Source organism: Triticum aestivum, chromosome 7B (assembly GCF_018294505.1).
Source record: "Triticum aestivum cultivar Chinese Spring chromosome 7B, IWGSC CS RefSeq v2.1, whole genome shotgun sequence".
Classification (NCBI taxonomy): domain Eukaryota; kingdom Viridiplantae; phylum Streptophyta; class Magnoliopsida; order Poales; family Poaceae; genus Triticum; species Triticum aestivum.
Window position 1 is genome coordinate 705424931 of NC_057813.1, and position 11390 is coordinate 705436320.

The window sequence follows — 11390 nt, forward strand, 5'->3', positions numbered from 1 at the left end:
TCTAGATCCACGTTTCCACCAATCACTTTCTCCTCTAAGTGAGGGGAACCCCTTGGATCTAGATCTTGGAGTTCTTCGTGTTCTTCATTCGTTCTTCCTCTCATTTTCCTCCCTAGCATTAGTTGCTTTGGTGGGATTTGGGAGAGAAGGACTTGGGCACTCCGTGTGCCCTTGCCATTGCATTTGGTGCATCGGTTTGAGTTCTCCACGTGATACGTGGAAGTTACAAGTTGAGAAGCTTATTACTCTTGGGTGCTTGGTGCCCTTGAGCTTGTTCCTCTTGGATGCTTGGGCGCCCTAGACAGTTGGTGGTGTTCGGATCTCAATCATTGTGGTGTAAAGCTCCGGGCAAGCATCGGGGTCTCCAATTAGGTTGTGGAGATCGCCCCGAGCAATTTGACGGGTACCGGTGACCGCCCCCAAGGGTTGCCAAAGTGTACGGGTCCGGTGACCGCCCCCAAGGGTTGCCATTTGTACGGGTTCGGTGACCGCCCTCAAGGGTCCCTTAGTGGAATCACGGCATCTTGCATTGTGCGAGGGCGTGAGGAGATTACGGTGGCCCTAGTGGCTTCTTGGGGAGCATTGTGCCTCCACACCGCTCCAAACGGAGATTAGCATCCGCAAGGGTGTGAACTTTGGGATACATCATCGTCTCCGCGTGCCTCGGTTATATCTTACCCGAGCCCCTTTACTTATGCACTTTACTTTGTGATAGCCATATTGTTCTTTGTCATATATCTTGCTATCGCATAGTTGCTTATCTTGCTTAGCATAAGTTGTTGGTGCACATAGGTGAGCCTAGTTGTTGTAGGTTTTGTGCTTGATAAATTAACCGCTAGGTTTATTCCGCATTTGTTCAAGCCTAAACCGTAATTATTTTAAAGCGCCTATTCACCCCCCCCCCCTCTAGGCGACATCCACGATCTTTCAACTTACAATGTAAGTTGATAAAAAAAGGCAATTTGACTATATATATAGAGTGATGATCCAACTAAAATTATATTCCAAATTAAGATCTACTTGATGGGGCTTAAGAAATTCTCGCACAATATCAGGAATGTTGTCTTTAGTTTCATTCGCATGATATTTGAGCAAGTATATAATAAAAACTTCTTTGTCAACTCATATCCATCCTGCACAATCAATATATATATGGTTAGCACGAATACTTCACTTCGAAGCAGTGGTAGAGTTTCATGGGGCTAACCTTAGCCATGCCCCCAGCTCATAAGAAATGTGTTGTATCCTTTAGTAATATGCCTATTTGTCCACTAAAAATCAGCCCAAAAAGCAATTATGTCCCCCCCCCAGTCCATGCCCCCCTTAATTTTGTCTCAAGCTCCGCCACTGCGTGGAAGGTCTTAAAATGTCTAACGGAAAATACTCACCACGAATATTTTGATGGGTCCATGTCTAACCATATCTTGTGGTAATAAGTATTAACATGTTGTACAATGTGACGATATTTTGATGGATCTATATCGTTTTTGCCATATTTTTTATTTGACCAAATACCGACGTGCTAAAAATATGTAGCTTTTTCATCCGCCCTGTCTCATAGATTTTCGTGAGCACGCATACAATATACATACACATTTATCACATGTAATTCCACATTTAGAATATATTTATGATATTAGATATGATTTATGGTTTATGTTATTAAGTATAAAGTTTATGCGATTGGTCTTACACCATCGTGAAAGAACATATCATCATTTATAAGGCATTCCAACTCGCTGTTTGATAACAAGGCATCTCCAATGTCCACAAATTTGGTTTTATTGTGGGAGACATGATTAATTCAATGACATTAATAATATCTCTAGTGATTCTTTTTGAACGTCGCCAGAATACATCTCTATCTCTGACATATTCTGCAAAAATAATCATATAATAATGCACCATTTGTATTATTATCATGTAAAATATACATATAAAGAAGGATTATTTGTATTCACCTCTTCTCGTGGTGTTTCAGTCCGCTCCGTCATCATTACTTAGATGGCTATATCACTTGATTTTTTTTAAAACATCATCTGAATCCATTGCTTTTCATATTGATGAACAAAAGTGAAAGACATAAATATATAAAAATATATTTTATACTGCATTATATAAACATATATAATATACTAAAACAAAACTGAGACTAACAAAGCTGTTTTTATTTGCAAAATACTCCCTCCTTCCCATATTGTTTGGGGTATTAGTTTTAGCACGGAAATTAATGCAACATTTATCCCTAGTTGAGCCATCCTAGCAGGAAGCATCCACGACTCATAAAAAAAGAAAGGAGGCATGCACGATCTCTTGTGACCATCTCCAGGAAATTAGCGATCCTCAATGACTACTCTATAGAGAAAATTGACTGCATAATACGCCTAATAAAATGGGAAGGAGGGAGTACCTTTTTTTAGTGCTATTTTCAAAATAACAGGAACTCTTTTTAGACAGCTTGAGGCGTCCATCCGGGGCCCAACTTTCTGAGCTGAGGCCATCCCAAAAGGAGATGTCCCAAGCTCGAGCCTGCTAGAATTCATTTTTTTAGGTACTATGCCCGCCCTGCCAATTCAGGGCTCGCCAAATTATTGGCGAAGAATTCTGCCGCCATGACCTCGCCCATGCAAAGGCGTGAAAAGTGCAAGAATGGCCCCAAGGTTGGCGCACTACCAAAATTTTGGTTGCAATCCAAATGGCAACCAACGCAGCTGGTCAACTCCAAAATTTTGGTAAAGCAGCTCGGGGCTGCAATCCAAACAAGCCCTATACGTCCTTATCCTCACCACACTATGGCACCTCTCAGGTTCTCGCTCTCTCGATCTCGAGCCTTCTTTTGTCCCCGCCGCTACCTTCCATCGACGACGTCGCCGCATCCTCCTCTCCCCTCCACTACGTCGGCCAGCCCCTCCTCTCCCTGCCATCTCTCCTCCATGCCGCGCGTCAAGCCCATCCTCCCGTCTCATGTTGTACTCGTCGGTATCCTCCTCCCCCGCCGTAGTGGCTTGATTGGTTCGATCAGCTTGTTAGAGATTAATCCAAATTACGTATTAGAGTTGGAGACGTGGCTTGCATGCCAACGTGAGGGCATGTAGTAGGAGTCCAGTTTGGATTAGAGTTTATTTGGCGTGTCTAGTATAGGCAATACTAGTATGAGTCTGATTAGAATATAGAGTCAGATTAGGATAGAGTTGAACGTGATGGCTTGGTCAGACGTGTATATATACATGGGCAGGCTATAGCTTTGTAACGTCGTGTGGCAAGAAAATAGAAAAGCAATAAAGAGGAAAATAGAGGGCACGACATGGGCCCTTGGCTATCAGTTTTTGTGTGCGCGTGTTCGTCGTGATTTGATGTGATCGATCCTGAGGGCGAATTTCCAACAATTGGTATCTAGAGCAAGGTTCAGGTGTCTAGCGCTTGCCCCGGGATTGCGACCCGACTAGCGCCTCGGGGTGGGCGATGAAGTTGCTGGCTGGTGCAGCGACACGAAGGATCAAGCGACCATCGTTCTGTGGAGCGACAAGGAGGAATGCGGCAGGCTGTCGTCAGCATAGTGATGGAAGATGATCGTTGATGGGAGCGGTGGTGCCGAGGTGCGGCGCTGGAGCTCATCAAGATCATCGTCCGGGGGAGTCAGATGAGTGAAGGAGTCGTGCGAGTTTGCACGATCAGTCGTCGTTGCGTCTGTGAGTCGTCGTCGTGTCCAAGTGCTCATCTTGGTGATGATTCGTTGGAGTGGAAGCGGTTTGCACGATGTTCCGTGAGTCATGTCCACGTCCCCGTGGAGCGTCCTGGTTGCGGCTAGTGTGGATTCGGTGTGATGCCGAAGGCGGACGGTGGTAGGCGAAGCCATCGTAAAGCGAGGAGGTGTGCGAGCAATGGAGAGTGGATCTATTGCAAGCAAGTACAAGGAGTATGGTGCGAACCGAGTGCAAGGCAGCGGCCAAGCAATGACGGTGGCACAACATGGCTGCGCAAGGAGGCACTGCATGTTTCCAGGCGGGTCATAGTCAGCGTACAAACATGACATGTTTAGTCGAGTCATAAATGTGGTAAGTTTGGATTAGGGAGAGCTTGTTAGAGATTAATCCAAATTACGTATTAGAGTTGGAGACGTGGCTTGCATGCCAACGTGAGGGCATGTAGTAGGAGTCCGGTTTGGATTAGAGTTTATTTGGCGTGTCTAGTATAGACAATACTAGTATGAGTCTGATTAGAATATAGAGTCGGATTAGGATAGAGTTGAACGTGATGGCTTGGTCAGACGTGTATATATACATGGGCAGGCTATAGCTTTGTAACGTCGTGTGGCAAGAAAATAGAAAAGCAATAAAGAGGAAAATAGAGGGCACGACATGGGCCCTTGGCTATCAGTTTTTGTGTGCGCGTGTTCGTCGTGATTTGATGTGATCGATCCTAAGGGCGAATTTCCAACAATTGGTATCTAGAGCAAGGTTCAGGTGTCTAGCGCTTGCCCCGGGGTTGCGACCCGACTAGCGCCTCGGGGCGGGCGATGAAGTTGCTGGATGGTGCAGCGACACGAAGGATCAAGCGACCATCGTTCTGTGGAGCGACAAGGAGGGATGCGGCATGCTATCGTCAGCATAGTGATGGAAGATGATCGTTGATGGGAGCGGTGGTGCCGAGGTGCGGCGCTGGAGCTCATCAAGATCATCGTCCGGGGGAGTCAGATGAGTGAAGGAGTCGTGCGAGTTTGCACGATCAGTCGTCGTTGCGTCTGTGAGTCGTCGTCGTGTCCAAGTGCTCATCTTGGTGATGATTCGTTGGAGTGGAAGCGGTTTGCACGGTGTTCCGTGAGTCATGTCCACGTCCCCGTGGAGCTTCCTGGTTGCGGCCAGTGTGGATTCGGTGTGATGCCGAAGGCGGACGGTGGTAGGCGAAGCCATCGTAAAGCGAGGAGGTGTGCGAGCAATGGAGAGTGGATCTATTGCAAGCAAGTACAAGGAGTATGGTGCGAACCGAGTGCAAGGCAGCGGCCAAGCAATGACGGTGGCACAACATGGCTGGGCAAGGAGGCACTGCATGTTTACAGGCGGGTCATACTCAGCATACAGACATGACATGTTTAGTCGAGTCGTAGATGTGGTAAGTTTGGATTAGGGAAAGATTGTTAGAGATTAATCCAAATTACGTATTAGAGTTGGAGACATGGCTTGCATGCCAACGTGAGGGCATGTAGTAGGAGTCCGGTTTGGATTAGAGTTTATTTGGCGTGTCTAGTATAGGCAATACTAATATGAGTCTGATTAGAATATAGAGTCGGATTAGGATAGAGTTGAGCGTGATGGCTTGGTCAGACGTGTATATATACATGGGCAGGCTATAGCTTTATAACGTCGTGTGGCAAGAAAATAGAAAAGCAATAAAGAGGAAAATAGAGGGCACGACATGGGCTCTTGGCTATCAGTTTTTGTGTGCGTGTGTTCGTCGTGATTTGATATAATCGATCTTGAGGGCGAATTTCCAACACAGCTGACATCCACGCCCGTCGGGTTATAGCGGCGGTGCTGCAACGGGAATGCTTGGCGCCACGACGGAGCCTGCCTGCCTGGCGATGGGTGGGAGTCGGATAGGCACGCGGCGGCGGTGGTTCGGTCGCGGAGGGCCGGAGGCGGCTCCGGCAGTCCCCATGGCGTCGCCGCTGCAGTGCTTCCATTCCGGCGGCATCGTCGGTCTGTTCAAGACGGGGTTCGTACATAGGGGTGGCCAGCCGAACAAGACAGTGGCATGGTACGAAGTCGTTGTTCCTCCTTTCCCCCAACGGATTACTGGGAAGACGAAGCAGTGGCCCTCTTTCCTCACCGTCGGTGCAGTTTTGCTGTCTAATCAACTTGTCGGCACCTTAGAAAGGTACACAGCCAGGTACGTATTCGTGAATCTGAAGCATTTCAGGGTGTACACATTCTGAATTTCACAAATGTACTACTAATTGTTGTTGATAAAAACAAATTGGGCTATGCATGTCACTCAGCGAGTATCCTCTTGTACATAGAAACATCACAACTACTGGCAAATGCACTGTATTGCTATTGTAAAGAGTGCTTTGGTGAAATATTGAATCTCGACAAATATAAATCCACTACTGCCCAAGGTTGAAGTTGACCAACTACATCCTTATCTAACATTGACCAACTACACCCTTATCTAATATAGGAAAAATCAGGGACCAAAGGATCATATCTTCCTGATGCATAACATGTAGAACTCTATTACTACATAAGTTGATCAACTACATCCTTGTGTAATACATGGTAATAAATCATAAATTGCTGGAGCATATGTTCCTCATGCTAATGCCTCCTTTTTTGTTGTCTGTTTGACCATTAGTATTTATTTTCACCATTGAGCTAGCAATCATGTTCTAAAATTGCCAACTGCAGTACTGCTCACCTACAACTTAATGTACAATGCCTCAACTATAAAGTTTGAAGAATCTTAAAATACTTGCTTTACTATATTACAATACATGATAGATGTGTTGCAGAGAGGCATCACTCTTCTACGCCGAGCATGCCGACAGGAGCTTCTTCAACAGTTTGGTGAAGTACACCATTTTGGGTATGTATAAGCCAACATTGAATATTCGTACATAGCCTGCCATGGTTCATATCAAGTGAAAAGTAACTTTGCATGATTATAGACAACTATATACAATTGTTACTATATTAATGTGTCTTTATGGGTCATCTTTTTGTGTTTTTGTTGCCACGGTAAACTTTGATATATATCATGTGATCCTTTCACCACTATTTTTTATAATATAGCAATTCTTAATTTCACCATGAAATGAAATAGCTAAATCTTTGATACTGCTTATGTTGAATATTCTTATATTGCAACACTGTTTTCATTTAAAAAAATATTGTTGTTAATGTTGGACTGCTTGCATTTCCAGCCTGAAGATAGCATATCTTATTTAGAATGATGCACTTCATTTGTTAGAAATGTATTGTTAGTATTTCTATCTAATATATTCATCATATCTACACATCTGTTTATTCATTCTAGGAGCTCTGGTTATCATAGTTTTGAAATGAGCTGATCTGATATAAGAGCTCTTGCATATTTGTGAACAGATACACAGTAATACGAAAAACTTATTCTAGTTGTTTCTTTCCATGTTGGTGGCCATCACCTACACGAACAATTTTCTGAGAGACCAAAGGAGCCAAAAGATGAAGTTCAGATCTACACATGGAAACATGACACACTGTGGGAGCTCATTGATCTCGTAATATTTCATATTATACTTTTGACTTCATAAAATACCATGGCTGTGTGACAGTTATAATAAGGGCTCGGGCATGTCAATCACATCCCAAGTGCTATGGATGATAGTCTAATAAGCACAATTGTTATGATTATCAGGATTTAGTGGTTGCCCTTCTAGCAAGGAAAATAAATGCAATGTTATCTTTTGCTTTTTTTATACCTGGATAAGAATGGCGTTTTGTTGTCACACAGGTAAGACTTTATATTGTTAGTATATATTTAATGATTTTTTTCTACAATTCCAATTTACAAATTCCTAGCGAAATGCTTGTTTGCTTTTTGCTACATATATATCATGTCAAGTAATTTTACAGGGCAATTGCAATGATCCAACATAAATCATGTTCTTTTGTAGTACCTAACATTTAGAAACTTTCGAAACTTTGGAGAAGATAAAAGAATTTGGTCCTTCCTAATCAAATAATCACTACACCTTTAGAAAGGCTCAGGATCCATAAGATATTCATGCCTAGAGAAATTTGCCTTCTTGATGCTCCTTGGTTACTTCAAGTGCTCCTTGCTGTATTACCTCCAGAACTAACTATGCTACAGTATAAGCTATATGTGATGGGCAAGGGGGAGGAAATTCGCATATATAGGAGGGCCATGGGCGGAGATCAGGAGCCTAGGCTTTGTTTTTTTCCAATTAGATTGCATATTCCTGTATGGAGCGGATCTCTTTCCTTTTCCCCTCAATGTACATTTCTGTAGGGTAAGATATGAACATGATCTGCTGCATATTTTACCAAATGGGGTTAAAGTCTTGTGAGGACATCACTATTCAGACAATTGTCATGGAAAAACTAGATTAAGTATATGCATATCCAATGTGTTGAACTGTAAGAAATTATGTGCAATTACCTGTCTCTGGGATCTTTTGTGAATGTTGATCAACATTAGAGATATCACATAGAAGTGGTTGCTGCAGACATGGCACCTTCGGCGCTCTGAAATGAAATAAAAAAAACTTTCATTTTGTGTGGGAACTAAATTTTTTTGTTTGTGCATGTTCATATGACACTGATGGTTCCCTTATGTATAGTGGAACGCTATATTGAAAAACTGTAGAGGATAAACCAGTGCAGACAGATATAACATATAATCAGGTATATATCGGTTTTAGAATAATCACCAAACCAAACCAGCTCAGCTACCTTAATGCCCATGTGTTGCCATGGAAAAAGAAAAAAAGGCCACGCAAAAAATATCCTAATTAAGAAATATGTGTCGAACACAATGCCATGTGATTTTTGTTTGTAAAGCGATAAATATGGAATTTCCTCCTACAAAAAATGCCAACTTGCTCCGGTAAATAAAAAGAATAAAAAGTCGTAGCACATATCATATAGAATTCAAAATACCAAGTAAAGCCGAAGACCTACGGTTGTGCCAGCCGAGACTGACAAACAATCAACCAACAAACATTAAACAATAGGATGACCAATTTAGTTTCATTTTTAGTTCAGTTTCCTTGATAATAACACGTTTATTGGCATTCTTTGTAACACATAGAAACAACATGACCATTTGGATAGATGTCATAAGAAGAAGACAAATGCTCCAACAAACTTTGTAGAAGACCACATTGTTTCATCTGTACATAATCATCGATCTGGTACTCACCTGTGGTGCTGACCCGTGGCTTCACCTTTGATGGGAAATTTTGGCTCGCAATCGAGAATTGGAACTGTGGTGGATCGTGCTTCGGTGCCCGGTGGCAATCATTGCGTCGCTTGCAGGGATCCTCGCCGAAACATGGAACCCTAATCCGTCAGCACCGCCGGCCATTGCGGCTCGGTGCCAATGGCCACGCATTGTAGATTCTCGTCGCGCTACTGCATTGGCACCAAGCTCGCGCCCCCGTTCCAGCGCCATCTTGTGCAGTTGGATCATGCTCGGAGGCCTCTCACTGTCCTAGTTCTTTGTCCGTCCGGCCACGTAGATGGCCTGCCTGGATCTCGCCGCCATGACTCGGAGCAATTCTCTGCCAACCTCTGCTCCATTCCTCCCAGCGCCTCGTCGCTCGGAACTGGCCCCTCTGACCATCCTGCCTTGCCACCTCACGCGCTTTGTGGCTATTTGTGTACCTCGTGTTGTTTGGTGTGCTAGTTGTGCCCGATTGGCTCGGAACAGAGGAACGATGAACGAGCATGGAGGGTGAAGGCACGGATTGATTATCATTTATTAGAAAAGATATTGTTAGGAAAGATATAGTACTGATTGGGTCTTTTGGTGGGAATGTGATCTCATCTCAAAGAAAATAAAGGAGGAGATATGGAATCTTGCATGAGAAAATTACAATTACCAGCCAAAGCTGGCATGCGAAAACCACGGCATATTAAAAACCCGATGCCAGTGGGATTCCCTCACGTACAAAACTGGAGCATGGGGACAACTTGATAAACCATCAATATTTAGATAGTGGAGATTTGAGGTTTTAATGAGAGGAGAAAAATCTAGTTGGAGGGATGGGGGGAGGGCACGAAAAAAAACAGCGAAATAAAATGGTCGAAAGTGTTGGAACGAAAATAAACCGTGGTACTATTCAACAAACTGACATTAGGAGTAGAGATGAAAGTGGTGGGACGAAAATAAACCGTGCCTCGCAACCTCCCGCGCTTTTCGTGGCTGTTTACGTACCTCGTGTTGTTTGGTGTGCTAGTTGTGCCCGATTGGCTCGTAACAGAGGAACGATGAACGAGCATGGAGGGTGAAGGCACGGATTGATTATCATTTATTAGAAAAGATATTGTTAGGAAAGATATTGTACTGATTGGGTCTTTTGGTGGGAATGTGATCTCATCTCAAAGAAAATAAAGGAGGATATATGGAATCTTGCATGAGAAAATTACGATTACCAGCCAAAGCTGGCATTTGAAAATCACGGCCTATTAAAAACCCAATGCCAGTGGGATTTCCTCACGTACAAAACTGGAGCATGGGAACAACTTGATAAGCCAACAATATTTAGATAGTGGAGATTTGGGGTTTTAATGAGAGGCGAAAAATCTAGTTGGAGGGATGGGGGGGGGGGGAGGGGACGAAAAAAAAAGCGAAATAAAACGGTTGAAAGTGTTGGGACGAAAGTAAATTGTGGTATTATTCAACAAACTAAGACATTAGGAGTAGAGATGAAAGTGGTGGGAAGAAAATAAACCGTGCCTCGCCACCTCCCTTGCTTTTCGTGGCTGTTTATGTACCTCGTGTTGTTTGGTGTGCTAGTTGTGCCCGATTGGCTCGGAAGAGAGGAACGATGAACGAGAAGGGAGGGTGAAGGCACGGATTGATTATCATTTATTAGGAAAGATTTTGTTAGGAAAGATATTGTACTTATTGGGTCTTTTGGTGGGAAGGTGATCTCATCTCAAAGAAAATAAAGGAGGATATATGGAAACTTGCATGAGAAAATTACTATTAGGAGTAGAGTTGAAACTAGTGGGACGAAAATAAACTGTGCCTCGCCACCTCATGCGCTTTGTGGCTGTTTGTGTACCTCATGTTGTTTGGTGTGCTAGTTGTGCCCGATTGGCTCGGAAGAGAGGTACGATGAATGAGCAGGGAGGGTGAAGGCACTGATTGATTATCATTTATTAGAAAAAATATTGTTAGGAAAGATATTGTACTGATTGAGTTTTTCGGTGGGAAGGTGATCTCATCTCAAAGAAAATAAAGGAGGAGATATGGAAACTTGCATGAGAAAATTACGATTACAAGCCAAAGATGGCATGGGAAAATCACGGCCTATTAATAACCCGATGACGGTGGGATTTCCTCACGTACAAAACTGAAGCTTGGGGACAACTTGATAAGCCATCAATATTTAGATAGTGGACATTTGGGGTTTTAGTGAGAGGAGAAAAATCTAGGTGGAGGGATGGGGGGAGGGGACGAAAAAAAATCAGCGAAATAAAACGGTTGAAAGTGTTGGGACGAAAATAAACCATGGTACTATTCAACAAACTCAGACATTAGGAGTAGAGATGAAAGTGGTGGGACGAAAATAAACCGTGCCTCGCCACCTCCCATGCTTTTTGTGGTTGTTCGTGTACCTCGTGTTGTTTGGTGTGCTAGTTGTGCCCGATTGTCTCGGAAGA

At 43.5% G+C, this 11390-nt stretch overlaps 1 long non-coding RNA gene across 1 annotated transcript; it reads left to right on the top strand.

Annotated features, from left to right (window-relative positions):
• The first annotated feature begins 3218 nt into the window (after positions 1-3218).
• On the top strand, positions 3219-7444 carry LOC123160058 (uncharacterized). The gene is made up of 2 exons (XR_006479979.1): positions 3219-5886; positions 6509-7444. It is a non-coding gene; the product is annotated as an uncharacterized lncRNA (long non-coding RNA).
• The last annotated feature ends 3946 nt before the right edge of the window (positions 7445-11390 follow it).